The 19,377-nt window shown below is 42.9% G+C and overlaps 1 protein-coding gene across 1 annotated transcript in view; it reads left to right on the forward strand.

Moving 5' to 3' along the window:
* The window catches only part of LOC311133639 (cadherin-23-like), a 601,713-nt gene that overhangs the window by 210,108 nt on the left and 372,228 nt on the right, over window positions 1–19,377 (forward strand). The window lies entirely within an intron of this gene.

Consider the following 19,377-nt stretch of genomic DNA (forward strand, 5'->3'; position numbering starts at 1 on the left):
AGTCAGTGCCTCTTTCGTTGACATCATGGGAAAATCAAAAGAAATCAGCCAAGACCACAGAACAAAAATTGTAGACCTCCACAAGGTTCATCCTTGGGAGCGATTTCCAAACGCCTGAAGGTACCACATTCATCTGTACAAACAATAGTATGCAAGTATAAACACCATGGGACCACGCAGCCGTCATACCGCTCAGGAAGGAGACGCGTTCTGTCTCCTAGAGATGAACATACTTTGGTACGAAAAGTACAAATCAATCCCAGAACAACAGCATAGGACCTTGTGACGATGCTGGAGGAAACAGGTACAAAAGTATCTATATCCACAGTAAAACAAGTCCTATATCGACATAACCTGAAAGGCTGCTCAGTAAGGAAGAAGCCACTGCTCCAAAACCGCCATAAAAAAGCCAGTCTACGGTTTACAACTGCACATGGGGACAAAGATCATACTTTTTGGAGAAATGTCCTCTGGTCTGATGAAACAAAAATAGAACTGTTTGGCCATAATGACCATCGTTATGTTTGGAGGAAAAAGGGGATGGCTTGCAAGCCGAAGAACACCATCCCAATCGTGAAGCACAGGGGTGGCAGCATCATGCTGTGGGGGTCCTTTGCTGCAGGAGGGACTGGTGCACTTAACAAAATAGATGACATCATGAGGAAGGAAAATTGTGTGGATATATTGAAGCAACATCTCAAGACATCAGTCAGGAAGTTAAAGCTTGGTCGCAAATGGGTCTTCCAAATGGACAATGACCCCAAGCATACTTCCAAAGTTGTGGCAAAATGGCTTAAGGACAACAAAGTCATGGTATTGGAGTGGCCATCACAAAGCCCTGACCTTTTTATAAAAATAAAAAAAAGGAAATATTACATTTACATAAGTAATCAGACCCTTTACTCAGTACTTTGTTGATGCACCTTTGGCAGTGATTACAACCTCGAGTCTTCTTGGGTAAGACGCTACAAGCTTGGCACACCTGTATTTGGGGAGTTTCTCCCATTCTTCTCTGCAGATCCTCTCAAGCTCTGTGTTGCTGCACAGCTATTTTCAGGTCTCTCCAGAAATGTTAGATCGGGTTCAAGTCCGGGCTCTGGCTGGGCCACTCAAGGACATTCAGAGACTTGTCCCGAAGCCACCCCTGCGTTGTATTGGCTGTGTGCTTAGGGTCGTTGTCCTGTTGGAAGGTGAACTTTCGCAACAGTCTGTCCTAAGCACTTTGTAGCAGGTTTTCATCAAGGATCTCTCTGTACTTTGCTCCGTTCATCTTTGCCTTGATCCTGACTAGACCCCCAGTCCCTGCCGCTGAAAAACCTCCCCACAGCATGATGCTGCCACCACCATGCTTTACCGTAGGGATGGTGCAAGGTTTCCTCCAGACATGATGCTTGGCATTCAGGCCAAAGAGTTCAATCTTGGTTTCATCAGACCAGAGAATCTTGTTTCTCATGGTCTGAGAGTCTTTTGGTGCCTTTCGGCAAACTCCAAGAGGGCTGTCATGTTCCTTTTACTGAGGAGTGGCTTCCGTCTGGCCACTCCACCATAAAGGCCTGATTGGTGGAATGCTGCAGAGATGGTTGTCGTTCTGGAAGGTTCTCCCATCTCCACAGATAAACTCTAGAGCTCTGTCAGAGTGACCATCAGGTTCTTGGTCACCTTCCTGACCAATGCACTTCTCCCCTGATTGCTCAGTTTGGCCGGGTGGCCCGCTCTAGGAAGAGTCTTGGTGGTCTATTTAAGAATGATGGAGGCCACTGTGTTCTTGGGGACCTTCAATGCTGCATACAATTTTTGGTACCCTTCGCCAGATCTGTGCCTCGACACAATCCTGTCTCGGAGCTCAACGGACAATTCCTTTGACCTCATGGCTTGGTTTTTGCTCTGACATGCACTGTCAACTGTGGGACCTTATATAGACAGGTGTGTGCCTTTTCAAATCATGTCTAATCAATTGAATTTACCACAGGTGGACTCCAATCAAGTTCTAGAAACATCTCAAGGATGATCAATGGAAACAGGATGCACCTGAGCTCAATTTCAAGTCTCATAGCAAAGGGCCTGAATACTTATGTAAATAAGGTATTTCTGTTCTTAAAAAAATAAAATAATTGCATGACGCTTTGTCATTATGGGGTATTGTATGTAGATTGCTTAGCATTTTTATTTATTTAATCAATTTTAGAATAAGGCTATAACGTAACAAAATGTGGAAAAGACAAGAGGTCTGATACTTTCCGAAGGCACAGTATACTACATGACCAAAAGTATGTGGACACCTGCTAGTTGAACATCTCATTCCAAAATCATCTGCATTAATATAGAGTTGGCCCCCCCTTTGTAGCTATAACAGCCTCTTTTGGGAAGGCTTTCCACTATATGTTGAAACATTGCTGTGGGGACTTGCTTCCATTCAGACATAAGAGCATTAGTGAGGTTGGGCACTGATGTTGGGATATTAGGCCTGGCTCGCAATCGACATTCCAATTTATCCTAAAGGTTTGATGGGGTTGAGGTCAGGGCTCTGTGCAGGCCAGTCAAGTTCTTCCACACCAATCTCGATAAAACACTTCTGTATGGACCTCGCTTTGTGCACGGGGTCATTGTCATGCTGAAACAGGAAAGGGCCTTCCCCAAACTGTTGCCACAAAGTTGGAAGCATAGAATCATCTAGAATGTCATTGTATGCTGTAGCGTTAAGATTTCCCTTCCCTGGAACTAAAGGGGCTATCCTGAACCAAACTTTACATTTGGCACTATGCATTGGGGCAGGAAGCATTCTCCTGCGATCCGCCAAACCCAGATTTGTTAGTCAGACTGCCAGATGTTGAAGCGTGATTCATTACTCCAGAGAACGTGTTTCCACTGCTCCAGAGTCCAATGGCGGTGAGCTTTACACCACTACAGCCGACGCTTGGCATTGCGCATGGTGATCTTATGCTTGTGTGCGGCTTCTCGGCCATGGAAACCCATTTCATGAAGCTCCCAACGAACAGTTCTTGTGCTGACGTTGCTTCCAGAGGCTGTTTGACATTCTTTTTACATTTGTATAACAAACAAACATTCTTTATAAAATCATGATAAAAGTAGCAATTTTAGGCCCTATATTCATCCCCCTTGGCATTTTTCTTATTTTGTTGCATTACAACCTGTAATTTAAATAGATTTTTATTTGGATTTCATGTGATGGACATACACAAAATTGGAGGGGGAATAGTTATGCACGCTCAAGTTTTCTGTTTTTTTGTCTTATTTGTTGTTTGTATCACAATAAAAAATATTGTGCATCTTCAAAGTGGTAGGCATGTTGTGTAAATCAAATGATACAAACCCCCAAAAAATCCATTTTAATTTCAGGTTGTAAGGCAACAAAATAGGAAAAATGCCAAGGGGGTTGAATACTTTCACAAGCAACTGTATACATGTCTCCTGTAAGACTATGATCTGTGAACCGTACATGATACAGACAACATTTTGATGTCATTATACTCCTTATAGTGTGCTCCTGATAATATGGATTATGTCTACATTCTCAAATATAAATGTTCACATTCATTTATTCAACATTAAAGAAATGAATGTTAACATCTCAAAAGTACAATTTGATATTGCTTATTTTTATGTTGTTTGGAACAATATACTATTTAACTACTTAAATGTACATTTAGAAAGTGGACCTTTTAGAAGGGGACCTTCAATAAATGTTTAATTCAACATCGTCTAAAATGAGAACGGTAGCCCCTGTTTGTGAAAACTGGGGATCTTGCTGGGGATATTGGCTTTCCAGTCATACCATACAATCTTTGGTGCAATTTAGTAACGTACAGTCAGGGAAAAAAGGATTTGATCCCCTGCTGATTTTGTACGTTTGCCCACTGACAAATAAATGATCAGTCTATAATTTTAATGGTAGGTTTATTTGAACAGTGAGAGACAGAATAACAACAACAAAATCCAGAAAAACGCATGTCAAAAATGTTATACATTTATTTGCATTTTAATGAGGGAAATAAGTATTTGACCCCTCTGCAAAACATGACTTAGTACTTGATGGCAAAACCCTTGTTGGCAATCACAGAGGTCAGACGTTTCTTGTTGTTGGCCACCAGGTTTGCACACATCTCAGGAGGGATTTTGTAGATCTTCTCCAAGTCATTAAGGTTTCGAAGCTGACGTTTGGCAACTCGAACCTTCAGCTCCATCCACAGATTTTCTATGGGATTAAGGTCTGGAGACTGGCTAGGCCACTCCAGGACCTTAATGTGCTTCTTCTTGAGCCACTCCTTTGTTGACTTGGCCGCGTGTTTTGGGTCATTGTCATGCTGGAATACCCATCCACGACCCATTTTCAATGCCCTGGCTGAAGGAAGGAGGTTCTCACCCAAGATTTGACCGTACATGGCCCCGTCCATCGCCCCTTTGATGCAGTGAAGTTGTCCTGTCCCCTTAGCAGAAAAACACCCCCAAAGCATAATGTTTCCACCTCCATGTTTGACGGTGGGGATGGTGTTCTTGGGGTCATAGGCAGCATTCCTCCTCCTCCAAACACGGCGAGTTGAGTTGATGCCAAAGAGCTCGATTTTGGTCTCATCTGACAACAATACTTTCACCCAGTTCTCCTTTGAATCATTCAGATGTTCATTGGCAAACTTCAGATGGGCCTGTATATGTGCTTTCTTGAGCAGGGGACCTTGCGAGCGCTGCAGGATTTCAGTCCTTCACGGCGTAGTGTGTTACCAATTGTTTTCTTGGTGACTATGGTCCCAGCTGCCTTGAGATCATTGACAAGATCCTCCCGTGTAGTTCTGGGCTGATTCCTCACTGTTCTCATGATCATTGCAACTCCACGAGGTGAGATCTTGCATGGAGCCCCAGGCCGAGGGAGATTGACATTTATTTTGTGTTTCTTCCATTTGCGAATAATCACACCAACTGTTGTCACCTTCTCACCAAGCTGCTTGCGATGGTCTTGTAGCCCATTCCAGTCTTGTGTAGGTCTACAATCTTGTCCCTGACATCCTTGGAGAGCTCTTTGGTCTTGGCCATGGTGGAGAGTTTGGAATCTGATTGATTGATTGCTTCTGTGGACAGGTGTCTTTTATACAGGTAACAAGCTGAGATTAGGAGCACTCCCTTTAAGAGTGTGCTCCTAATCTCAGCTTGTTACCTGTATAAAAGACACCTGGGAGCCAGAAATCTTTCTGATTGAGAGGGGGTCAAATACTTATTTCCCTCATTAAAATGCAAATCAATAACTTAGCACGGGTACTTCACATCAACACCATTATCCCAGAAACATAGACCCACTCCAATTTGCATACTGCCCCAACAGATCCACAGATGATGCAATCTCTATTGCAATCCACACTGCCCTTTCACACCTGGACAAAAGGAACACCTATGTGAGAATGCTATTCATTGACTACAGCTCAGCGTTCAACACCATAGTGCCCTCAAAGCTCATCACCAAGCTAAGGACCCTGGGACTAAATACTTCCCTCTGCAACTGGATCCTGGACTTCCTGACGGGCCGCCCCCAGGTGGTAAGGGTATGTAACAACACATCCGCCACTCTGATCCTCAACACGGGGGCCCCTCAGGGGTACGTGCTCAGTCCCCTCCTGTACTCCCTGTTCACTCATGACAGCATGGCCAGGCACGACTCCAACACCATCATTAAGTTTGCTGATGACACAACAGTGGTAGGTCTGATCACCGACAACAATGAGACAGCCTATAGGGAGGTGGTCAGAGACCTGGCTGTGTGGTGCCAGGTCAACAACCTCTCCCTCAACGTGATCAAGACAAAGGAGATGATTGTGGACTACAGGATAAAGAAGAGGACCGAGCATGCCCCCATTCTCATTGACGGGGCTGTAGTGGAGCAGGTTGAGAGCTACAAGTTCCTTGGTGTCCACGTCACCAACAAACTAACATGGTCCAAACACACCAAGACAGTCGTGAAGAGGGCACGACAAAGCCTATTCCCCCTCAGGAGACTGAAAAGATTTGGCATGGGTCCTCAGATCCTCAAAAGGTACTACAGCTGCGCCATCAAGAGTATCCTGACTGGTTGTATCACTGCCTGGTATGGCAACTGCTCGGCCTCCGACCGCAGAGGGTAATGCGTACAGCCCAGTACATCACTGGGGCCAAGCTTCCTGCCATCCAGGACCTATATACTAGGCGGTGTCAGAGGAAGGCCCTAAAAATTGTCAAAGACTCCAGCCTCCCTAGTCATAGACTGTTCTCTCTGCTACCGCATGGCAAGCGGTACCGGAGCACCAAGTCTAGGTCCAAGAGGCTTCTAAACAGCTTCTACCCCCAAGCCATAAGACTCCTGAACATCTAATCAAATGGCTACCCAGACTATTTGCCCCCCCCCCCCCCCCCCCCCCTCTGTTTATTATCTATGCATAGTCACTTTAATGACACTACCTACATGTACATATTACCTCAATTACCTCAACTAACCGGTGCCCCCGCACATTTACTCTGTCCCGGTACCTCCTGTATATAGCCTCGCTATTGTTATTTTACTATTGTTATGTTACTGCTGCTCTTTAATTGTTTGTTACTTTTATTTCTTAGTTTTTTTGGGGGTATTCTTTCTTAAAACGGTATTGTTGGTTAAGGGCTTTTAAGTAAGCATTTCACTGTAAGGTCTACACCTGTTGTATTCGGCGCATGTGACAAATAACATTTGCCTATAGGAAGGGAGAAGCAGAATTGAATCGTTATCTGATTTAATCTCCACAGATTTGCTACAATATATGCGGCCTCAGGATATGTGGTTTCCAGTTTGCACAAAGTCCAGTGTAGTTGCTTGAGAGCCGTCGGGGTATCGGCTTGAGGGGGAATATACACGGCTGTGATGATGACCGAAGATAATTCTCTTGGGAGGTAATGCAGTCGGCATTTGATTGTGAGGTATTCTAGGGGGAATACCTCACAATCAACAAAATGACTTGAGTTCATGTACATTACCACAATCACACCATGAGTAGTTAATCATGAAACATACACCTCCACCTTTCTTCTTCCCAGAGAGTTCTTTATTCCTATCTACATGATGTACTGAGAACCCCATCTGGCTGTATGGACGGGGACAGTACAGTCGTGGTCAAACGTTTTGAGAATGACACAAATACTCATTTTCACAAAGTCTGCTGCCTCAGTTTTGATGATGGCAATTTGCATATACTCCAGAATGTCATGAAGAGTGATCAGATTAATTGCAATTAATTGCAAAGTCCCTATTTTGCCATGAAAATGAACTTAATCCCAAAAAAAAATTTCCACTGCATTTCAGCCCTGCCATCAGCTGCCATCATGTCAGTGATTCTCTCGTTAACACAGGTGAGAGTGTTGATGAGGACAAGGCTGGAGATCACTCTGTCATGCTAATTGAGTTAGAATAACAGACTGGTAGCTTTAAAAGGAGGGTGGTGCTTGAAATCATTGTTCTTCCTCTGTTAAGTCGCTCTGGATAAGAGCGTCCGCTAAATGACTTAAACGTTAAATGTTAACCATGGTTACCTGCAATGAAACATGTGCCGTCATCATTGCTTTGCACAAAAAGGGCTTCACAGGCAAGGATATTGCTGCTAGTAAGATTGCACCTAAGTCAATCATTTGGAGGATGGCCTGGTGTCAAGAAGGGCAGCAAAGAAGCCACTGATATTCTGCAAAAGGTACAGTGATTGGACTGCTGAGGACTGGGGTAAAGTCATTTTCTCTGATGAATCCCCTTTCCAATTGTTTGGGGCATCCGGAAAACACCTTGTCCGGAGAAGACAAGGTGAGCGCAACCATCAGTCCTGTGTCATGCCAACAGTAAAGCATCCTGAGACCATTCATGTGTGGGGTTGCTTCTCAGCGAAGGGAGTGGGCTCACTCACAATTTTGCCTAAGAACACAGCCATGAATAAAGAATGGTACTAACACACCCTCCGAGAGCAACTTCTCCCAACCATCCAAGAACAGTTTGGTGACGACCAATGCCTTTTCCAGCATGATGGAGCACCTTGCCATGAGGCAAAAGTGATAACTAATTGGCTCGGGGAACAAAACATCGACATTTTGGGTCCATGGCCAGGAAACTCCCCAGACCTTAATCCCATTGAGAACTTGTGGTCGATCCTCAAGAGGCGGGTGGACAAACAAAACCCCACAAAGTCAGGATGTGGCCCAGAAGTTAATTGACAGCATGCCAGGGCGGATTGCAGAGGTCTTGAAAAAGAAGGGTCAACACTGCAAATATTGACTCTTTGCATAAACTTAATGTAATTGTCAATAAAAGCCTTTGACACTTATGGAATGCTTGTAATTATACTTCAGTATACCATAGTAACATCTGACAAAAATATCTCATAACATTGAAGTAGCAAACTTTGTGAACACCAATTCTTGTGTCATTCTCTAAACTTTTGACCACGACTGTAGATCCGGAGAGAGACATGATTCTGTGAAACAAAGTATGTTACAGTCCCTGATTTCTCTCTGGAAGGAGATCCTCACCCTGAGCTCATCTACTTTATTGTCTCGGTACTGAATATCGTTGAGTAATATTTAAGGTTATGTTTATGTTCAGGACTTCCTTCATGGAATTCTGGGGAAGGCTGTGAATTTCAGCCTAAATTAACTTTCTCGAGTTAAATGTACATATTTGACCTTAAAATCGGACTGGCAATGAGTAAGGATAAGTATTCAAGAGAAAGACGGCATCAAACAGAATATATTTTCACCGTGGTTAAGCCGTTCACCGACCCCAACTCCACGAGGTGGGAGAGGCTGCCATTACAGCTGAGACAGAGATGTCAGAGGTTCATCTCTCATGGCAGAACTGAAGTTATTTAGACGAGAAACAGCCACCTCACTCAGTAAAATGCAAACCACTATATAGTGGGGGAAAAAAGTATTTAGTCAGCCACCAATTGTGCAAGTTCTCCCACTTAAAAAGATGAGAGAGGCCTGTAATTTTCATCATAGGTACACGTCAACTATGACAGACAAAATGAGAAAAAGAAATCCAGAAAATCACATTGTAGGATTTTTTATGAATTTATTTGCAAATTATGGTGGAAAATAAATATTTGGTCACCTACAAACAAGCAAGATTTCTGGCTCTCACAGACCTGTAACTTCTTCTTTAAGAGGCTCCTCTGTCCTCCACTCGTTACCTGTATTAATGGCACCTGTTTGAACTTGTTATCAGTATAAAAGACACCTGTCCACAACCTCAAACAGTCACACTCCAAACTCCACTATGGCCAAGACCAAAGAGCTGTCAAAGGACACAATAAACAAAATTGTAGACCTGCACCAGGCTGGGAAGACTGAATCTGCAATAGGTAAGCAGCTTGGTTTGAAGAAATCAACAGTGGGAGCAATTATTAGGAAATGGAAGACATACAAGTCCACTGATAATCTCCCTCGATCTGGGGCTCCACGCAAGATCTCACCCCGTGGGGTCAAAATGATCACAAGAACGGTGAGCAAAAATCCCAGAACCACACGGGGGACCTAGTGAATGACCTGCAGAGAGCTGGGACCAAAGTAACAAAGCCTACCATCAGTAACACACTACGCCGCCAGGGACTCATATCCTGCAGTGCTAGACGTATCCCCCTGCTTAAGCCAGTACATGTCCAGGCCCGTCTGAAGTTTGCTAGAGTGCATTTGGATGATCAAGAAGAGGATTGGGAGAATGTCATATGGTCAGATGAAACCAAAATATAACTTTTTGGTAAAAACGCAACTCATCGTGTTTGGAGGACAAAGAATGGTGAGTTGCATCCAAAGAACACCACACCTACTGTGAAGCATGGGGGTGGAAACATCATGCTTTGGGGCTGTTTTTCTGCAAAGGGACCAGGACGACTGATCCGTGTAAAGGAAAGAATGAATGGGGCCATGTATCGTGAGATTTTGAGTGAAAACCTCCTTCCATCAGCAACGGCATTGAAGATGAAACGTGGCTGGGTCTTTCAGCATGACAATGATCCCAAACACACCGCCCGGGCAACGAAGGAGTGGCTTCATAAGAAGCATTTCAAGGTCCTGGAGTGGCCTAGCCAGTCTCCAGATCTCAACCCCATAGAAAATCTTTGGAAGGAGTTGAAAGTCCGTGTTGCCCAGCGACAGCCCCAAAACATCACTGCTCTAGAGGAGATCTGCATGGAGGAATGGGCCAAAATACCAGCAACAGTGTGTGAAAACCTTGTGATGACTTACAGAAAACGTTTGACCTGTGTCATTGCCAACAAAGGGTATATAACAAAGTATTGAGAAACTTTTGTTATTGACCAAATACTTATTTTCCACCATAATTTGCAAATAAATTCATAAAAAATCCTACAATGTGATTTTCTGGATTTTATTTCTCATTTTGTCTGTCATAGTTGACGTGTACCTATGATGAAAATTACAGGCCTCTCTCATCTTTTTAAGTGGGAGAAATTGCACAATTGGTGGCTGACTAAATACTTTTTTCCCCCACTGTATATGGCATGAAGGCTACACTGGAGTAAAATTATAAACGGATGACCCACACTGAAAAGAAAAATTAGGAACACGACGAGTAGCTAATACAACAAGACCAAGCTATTAGCTACCTGATGGGCTAGGTAGAGGAACTGCAAAATAAAGGAGACTTTTCACGTCATAATAATATTCACATTTTTGGGGTCGAAACCAATGCAGAAAGTGGGCAGAAAATGTCTACATTTATGGACAAGATGCTGAGGGAGGTCTTGGAAATCGAGGCTGCTACACCGCTGGTCATCGAGAAGGCCTTAAAACAGGCCCGGAGTGAAGGAAACACGGAGGTCAAGCACTATCATCGTTTGCCTTCTCAACCCTCGAAATGAAACAACAGATAATGCAGCTGTCGATAAACCAAGGGAGAACTATTCTACAAGGACAAACGCACATCTATCTTCAATGGCTATTATTTGAAACTTGAAACTATTCTGCTGAGCTGTTGCGGAAAAGAAAAGATTATGACATGATCAATTGAGAATTGGCAGCCAAAAACATCACATACTCACCCATGAGCGCAAGACCCACATCTTCTGTGCCTGATGTCGAGTCCTTCCTGCGCTCCATTGGGATTACACCACCTTCCATATCCGAGGACAGAGTCCGAAAAAATATGCAGACTATGTGGCAAACTGTTGGGCCAGACAGAAGGACTCAAGTCCCAAGAAGTAGCCTAAATCTACCGCAGAACATTTTCCAGTCCACATTCACTACTAAAGCGACCCCTTGTTCATAAGGACTTGAAACTATTTGGATTTATGCTCATATTTGGAACCTTATTGCTGGACTAATTCAGCAATCTGTAACCTACAGCTTGTCAGGATGATAAGGTATTTATTTAATCAAAAAAAATGGTACAGCCTACTTTCATCATTCCCCTTTTCTTTGTGCTATAGAGTAAAGTGACATCTTTTTACGTTGTTTTATGGCAATTGCATATAGGCTACCCGAGTTCCATTCTTTTACTTTTAGATTTGTGTGTATTGTTGTGAATTGTTAGATACTATTGCACTGTTGGAGCTAGGAACACAAGCATTTCGCTACACCCACAATAACATCTGCTAAATATGTGTATGTGACCAATAAAATTTGATTTGATTTAGATAATCTTAAGAACTCATGGCAGGGTGGCTTACAGGTGCATACTGTATATCAGAGAAGAGTTGGGGGAATGTACGGAAAACACTATATAAAGCTACTACATGTAACCAAACAAGGGAGTTCCAACTCAAAGTACTACATCGTCTTTGTATGAGCACTGATAAACTTGATAAAATTAACAAAGAAATATATGCTACGTGTTGGAGGCAGTGTGGACAAGTAGGTACTTTATCACATATATTTTGGCAATGTCCGAAAATCCAGTATTTTTGGTCTGAAATTCTCCATGTTATACAGGACATTACATGTATTATTATTTAACCAGACCCATGTCATCTCATTCTAGATACTCCACTCCTCTCCACTAAAATATATAGATTATCTTTTAGAAGCAGCAAGGAAATGTTTAACAAAATGCTGGAAAAAATGATATGTGGTTAAGGTCTATGCAGGGAACTTGCTGACATGGAGAGAATGAAATAAATCTTGCAACATAGACAACATACAGTAGGTATGAAGATGTCTGGTCAGAGTTCCTGACATATCATACTGGTCTTATTCTGTCATTTCTGGATTTTTGTTTTTGTTTGTTAGTTGATGTTTTTCTGATGTGGCTTTATCTATATTGTATTCTCAGACTCAGACTCTTGAATTGTTTGCCCTTAACATGTGAATCTCATTATGCTCTTGTGAAAAGACTGCAGAGTTATGTTTTGTATGGACTGTACATTATGTGCTCTTGAATAAAAATGTATGTAAAAAAAGGTTTAGAATAAGGGTTAATGTGAGGGTTAAGGTTAGGGTTAGGGTAAGTAGATAGTTAGTTGAAATGTTACTGATAGTCTGTAGATAGCCGCATCTGTAGATGCTCTACAGACTATCCAAATAAAGTGTTACCCATTTTCTGATGCATTTAACATATATTGTGATATACATTTTACATACACTTATGTATACATTTTAAATACATTCCATAATGTATGTTTAAAATAATAAATTAAATAAAAACATTTGGCCAATTTTTAATATTTCACATGTATCCTAAAAAATGAATCAAAAAATATATTTTAAATGTATATTTTTTTCCGTATGGGTCTCCTTTTCCTCTTATCTGTCCATTAGTGAGAATGTTACAGTGAGACTGAGGTATGTCCCTCTCTCCTGGCCAAACTCAAAGTCAATTTGGGAGACCTCTCTCTCTCTCCTCTCTTACTGCACTACCCCATCCCTCTCTCTTACCCTCTCTTACTCCCCCTCTCTCTGTCCCCTCCCTCACTCCCTCTGTTATAGTCCCTCCCTCACTCCCCCTTCGTCATGTCTCCCTCAGTCCCCCTCTCTGTCCCCTTTCTAATTGCGCTGCTCTCCTAGTAACCTCTATGTGGTGCAGTAGTGAAATGTCAAGTCCTACATTATCCATGCATATTAACTGGGCGTGACTGAGGCGACGCCTGGTGTCTCCCCGACTCTCCGATTCATCAGCTGTCACAGAGAAGGTCAGGGGGAGAGGTAGAGGGAAAAGACGAAGGAGAGAGAGAAGAGGGAGAGAGGAAGAAAGAAGGTGTAAGGGAAAGAGGATTGAGGGAGAAGGGAGGGAGAGAGAGAAAGGAGGGGGAGGGGGAGAAAGGAAGAGAGGGGGAGGGAGAGGGAGGAAGAAAAGGGGGGCAGAGGGAAAGTGGGGCTGACCGAGTTTGCTCTCTTCATGAAGAGCTACTGGGTGGGTTTGGCTTTTGCTACAGCCATACACTAACACACCTGATAAGTCGAATCAGGTGTGTTAGAATAGAGTTGGAACTAAATCCTGCACACCCAGTAGTATAACAAAATTATATTATGTTATACTAATACAATTGCTCAGAGATAGAGATTTTGTTTAACAAGTAATACTTATTTTCAAAAACAATATAGGGGTCAAAAATTATTGGCACCCCTGTTTCAATACCTTTTCATTCCTCACCATGCAAGGATAACGACATTGAGCCTTTTCCTAAAATGTTTTATGAGATTGGAGAACACATTGGGAGGGATCTTAGACCATTCCTCCTTACATAATCTTTCCAGATCTTTGATATCCTTCAATTCAAACCACAGGGTTCCAATGGGATTCAAGTCCAGAGACTGTGATGGCCATTGCAATATGTTGATTTTATGGTCAATTCATTTTGATGTGTGCTTGGGGTTATAGTCTTGCTGGAAGATACACTTTCGGCCACATTTCAGCCTCCTGGCAGAGGCAACCAGGTTTTTGGCAAAAATGTGGAAGCAAAATAGCCTCACAGCATCAAAGATCCACCACTAGGGCTGTTGCGGTGACCGTATTACCGCCACACCGGTGGTCACGAGTCATGAAGGCAGTCAAATTCCACGTAACCGTTTAGTCACAGTAATTAGGCTTCTCCAAGCTCTGATGCTGCTGATGGTCATTAGTAGCCTACCAAACTTGCTAACTGCCTGGTACTCAGTCCCTCTAATCACTCTGACATTAATGCAAATGTAATCGAAAATCGAATCAAACACTTCATTAGAGCCCATGAGCTCATGTTGCACAACAGTTCTATAGGCTATGCAATTGCGCGAGAAAACAGAGTGATGGCCTCTACTAAAAAGAGGAGGATCCCATCAGCTTTCTATAGGCTAGGCCTACTATATTTATTTCTCAACTTTCCTAATATTAAGCACATTGTTTATCTTTACAACAGGAGTATAGCCTACCTGGCTGGCATGAAACTCAACCACTGGAAAAGTGTCCTCCATTTGCTATTTAAGTGCATAGATGACATGTATTTTTTCCCGCTGCCCCTGTTTCGAGACAGGTGTATGATAATGGTCCATTCCAAATCAAAACAAATTTCACACATATGTTATTTGGCACATGTAAAGACAAGATTAAATCAAGAATAGTCTGATGGGTGACAATATTAGCCTATCACTTGTGAATTATACAGTGGGGAGAACAAGTATTTGATACACTGCCGATTTTGCAGGTTTTCCTACTTACAAAGCATGTAGAGGTCTGTAATTTTTATCATAGGTACACTTCAACTGTGAGAGACGGAATCTAAAACAAAAATCCAGAAAATCACATTGTATGATTTTTAAGTAATTAATTTGCATTTTATTGCATGACATAAGTATTTGATCACCTACCAACCAGTAAGAATTCCGGCTCTCACAGACCTGTTACTTTTTCTTTAAGAAGCCCTCCTGTTCTCCACTCATTACCTGTATTAACTGCACCTGTTTGAACTCGTTACCTGTATAAAATACACATCTGTCCACACACTCAATCAAACAGACTCCAACCTCTCCACCATGGCCAAGACCAGAGCGCTGTGTAAGGACATCAGGGTTACATTTGTAGACCTGCACAAGGCTGGGATGGGCTACAGGACAATAGGCAAGCAGCTTGGTGAGAAGGCAACAACTGTTGGCGCAATTATTAGAAAATGGAAGAAGTTCAAGATGACGGTCAATCATTCTCGGTCTGGGGCTCCATGCAAGATCTCACCTCGTGGGGCATCAATGATCATGAGGAAGGTGAGGGATCAGCCCAGAACTACACGGCAGGACCTAGTCAATGACCTGAAGAGAGCTGGGACCACAGTCTCAAAGAAAACCATTAGTAACACATTACGCCGTCATGGATTAAAATCCTGCAGCGCACGCAAGGTCCCCCTGCTCAAGCCAGCGCATGTCCAGGCCCGCCTGAAGTTTGCCAATGACCATCTGGATGATCCAGAGGAGGAATGGGAGAAGGTCATGTGGTCTGATGAGACAAAAATAGAGCTTTTTGGTCTAAACTCCACTCGCCGTGTTTGGAGGAAGAAGAAGGATGAGTACAACCCCAAGAACACCATCCCAACCGTGAAGCATGGAGGTGGAAAAATCATTCTTTTGGGATGCTTTTCTGCAAAGGGGACAGGACGACTGCACCGTATTGAGGGGAGGATGGAAGGGGCCATGTATCGCGAGATCTTGGCCAACAACCTCCTTCCCTCAGTAAGAGCATTGAAGATGGGTCGTGGCTGGGTCTTCCAGCATGACAACGACCCGAAACACACAGCCAGGGCAACTAAGGAGTGGCTCCGTAAGAAGCATCTCAAGGTCCTGGAGTGGCTTAGCCAGTCTCCAGACCTGAACCCAATAGAAAATCTTTGGAGGGAGCTGAAAGTCCGTATTGCCCAGCGACAGCCCCGAAACCTGAAGGATCTGGAGAAGGTATGGAGGAGTGGGCCAAAATCCCTGCTGCAGTGTGTGCAAACCTGGTCAAGACCTACAGGAAACGTATGATCTCTGTAATTGCAAACAAAGGTTTCTGTACCAAATATTAAGTTCTGCTTTTCTGATGTATCAAATACTTATGTCATGCAATAAAATGCAAATTAATTACTTAAAAATCATACAATGTGATTTTCTGGATTTTCTAGATTCCGTCTCTCACAGTTGAAGTGTACCTATGATAAAAATTACAGACCTCTACATGCTTTGTAAGTAGGAAAACCTGCAAAATCGGCAGTGTATCAAATACTTGTTCTCCCCACTGTATATGATCACTTGTCACGAATCATAGTTGCACACCTCATGTAGCCTAGCCCATAGGCCTATATGTTTTGGTAAGGTTTGTATCACAACTAAAGTGGGCAAATAACTTCTTAAAATTAAGCACATTAATCTGCTTTACAAGGGGTTTAGAGCCTAACTGGCATACATAAGCAGCGCGTGAGTTTCAAGTTTAGATAAGATAATTTTCACCATAACAATGCACCTTTATAATAAAAGCATTACATGCATAATCACATTTACAGTCACTTTTGGTAATGGTGTTTTCCCGCTAATGGCTTATAGCCTATTGCCATGTGCACATTTATGTGCTTATAATTTGAAGAAATAGCCTAATAGTTATCAACATTTTAAGCCAAATGTTCTGATCTGTTGCATCAGCCACATTGCGTAAAAAAGTTTTTTTGATGCTAGTGGTTGTATTAATTTGGGATCTATTGCATCCCACAACTGTCCCAGACTATGTTTGGAATATTGATTTCTCGCACAGAATAGAATAGGTCGACTTTTGTACTATGGGAGATAGTAGATTGACATAGGCTAGTGCTTTTGCTGTTTGTTAGGCCTACTCATCTTGTTGGCTGACGAAAAGTAAATGTGGACTGTTCTTCCAATATCTTCAATATGCACCTCGGAATTGGATAAAGACACGTGCAGTTGCGTCCCCAATGTGTCTGTCTTCACTTGTAGCCTGTGAGAAAGCCCTGATCATGTGATGGGAGAAGTGCACAACGGCCACTGGCCACAAAACGCATGGGTGCATTACAGCCACAAAGACGATGCCACCGTGGAATTTGAGGCATTATCAAGTGCTTGTCAAATTGTGAATGAGAGACTAATGAAGTGTGTACAGCCTGCGCAAAAACCTAAGCAGAGCTTATGCCTTTCAAGCGACTTTTTTCAGATCATCATTAGAATCGCATCATGCATTAAAAATCAAAACATATTAACATGAATAACAAGAAATGAAGCATATAGGAATACTTATTTATTTGTTAACCGCTCAACACAGAATAGCCACATGTGCGCACTCTCTCAAATTGTTTGGAGAAAAATATTTTATTCAGCTTTGTTCAACTGTATTTTTCATACTATAAAATAATTCCACGGAATTATAAGCAAATATTGTCTGCTAAATGAACTAGTGTAGCCCACAGCCATTTTGCATAACCAGATCAGGACTTAACATAAGGACAACTCAGAGTATACAACTCTGATCTTCTGAAATAGCCAACATTTTCTTCATATAATGCTTCTTTAGACCTGTCTAAAATAAATAATGGATTTATTGTGAAGGTGTAGGCTATATTACATGGTTTTATTATACTTGAAAATGTAGATGTTCCAAAGGTCTGCATTAGTGGCTTGTAGGCTGTGTGGAAGCCAGGAGATGCTAAATGTGTTTATGTTAATTAACGGTATTTTACCGTGAGACCGACAGTTATTTGCTTGACAATCACCGGCTGACGAAATTTTGTGACCGCCACAGCCCTATCCACCACCATATTTTACAGTAGGTATGGGGTTATTTTCTGCATTCTTATTTCAACGCCAAACCCACCACTGGTGTGCATATCCAAAGAGATCTATTTTCATGTTATCTGACCATAGCACCAGTTCCAATCCAAGTGCCAATGCCATTTAGCAAACTCTTTGGCCGTACACACCAGTGTTGGGTTTGAAGTCGAAATAAGGATGCATAAGCAGAAAATAACCCCATACCTACTGTAAAATATGGTGGTGGAACTTTGATTTTATGGGGCTATTTTGCTTCCACTGGTTCTAGGGCCCGGCATCATGAAATGTACCCAGTATCAGGACATTTTTGCCAAAAACTTGGTTGCCTCTGCCTGAAAAAAATATAGCTCAGTATTTGTATAATTTATTTTATAGTCTGTTTTGCTCATCTTAATCAAAGGTGGCAATAATGTTGGACCTGACTGTACACACACAGCCACTGACCCACCCACACTAGCCCCCGTGTGGCCTGATAGTGATGTGATGCACTGAATTACAAGAGCACTTAACTACAGATCCGCTGAAATACCGACATACATCCATGCTGTAAATGCGCTATGCTCACACACACACACTCCTGCCCTCACATCATATTCTAACAGGCATCTGTTATTTCAGTTTGCTAGTGTTTGCCTGTGATAAGCTGCCGGGCTAGACTGACTGAGTGGGTGTCAACTGCCCTCAAGGCTGCTGACATTTACACATAAACAGATATCAAACACGTAGCCCTGTCGTAGGTCATTTCTCAAACGCCATCCCTCCCTCTCTTTCTGTCTTTCTCCCTCTCTTCTTTTCTCTCTCTTTCTTTCTCTCTCCCTCTGTCTCTCGCTCCCTCCATCCCTCCCTGTCCCTCTCTCTCCCTCTCCCTTCATCCCTTTCTGTATCTCTCTTTTCGCAAACCAACCTGCTATCCATACAAAACTTTGATGGCGGGTTGAGAGTAAAAAGGCTTTGTCAAAGAACAGCATAGGGACAGATTTTTTGGCTGTTGTTATGGATTTGCGTTGTCAGAGATGCCATTTAAACCCTTTCTGGGACAAAGACAATTTGGCTGTCAAACTGTTGAGCTGAAAGGAAAGAGGGGAGGATTTTTTGGGAGTGGGGGTGGGGGGTGTAAGGTAGCATTGTACAAGGATAAGGGATAAAGAGACAGAGAGGAGTGCTGAGAGGGAGGGAGGAATGGAGAGAGTGGGAGGAGGGTGAAGGGTAGGGGGTTTAAATGCCAGTTGATTGAACATATTCCACTTGTGTGGACAGCAAGAGAATATTGCTCATATTACTTCAGCTCTCGCTCACTTTCTCTCTCTCTCTCTCTCTCTCTCTCCCTGTCTCTACCCACCCTCTCCCCCTCTTCCTGTCTCTACCCACCCTCTCCCCCTCTCCCCTCTCCCATCTCCCTCTCTTCCCTCGCTCTCTTCTCCCTCTCTCTGTCTCTGGTAGTGATCGCTCCAATCTAAAATACCTTTAATTGATTCTGCTGTAATTGGTCAATGACAGAAGATGCTTTGGCAGAATTGGAGCATAAACACGCCTCAGACACAATTTGCTGGATCAATGGGAGGCAGATAGGAAAGGAGGGAGAGAGGGATGGAGAGAGAAGAGGGCAGGGGTGTTTTCTGGTCGGCTCAGCAGAGGTAGCAAGAGAGAGAATGGGAGAGA

Source organism: Coregonus lavaretus (genome assembly GCF_964263955.1).
Source record: "Coregonus lavaretus genome assembly, chromosome: 1".
Taxonomy (NCBI): Eukaryota; Metazoa; Chordata; class Actinopteri; order Salmoniformes; family Salmonidae; genus Coregonus; species Coregonus lavaretus.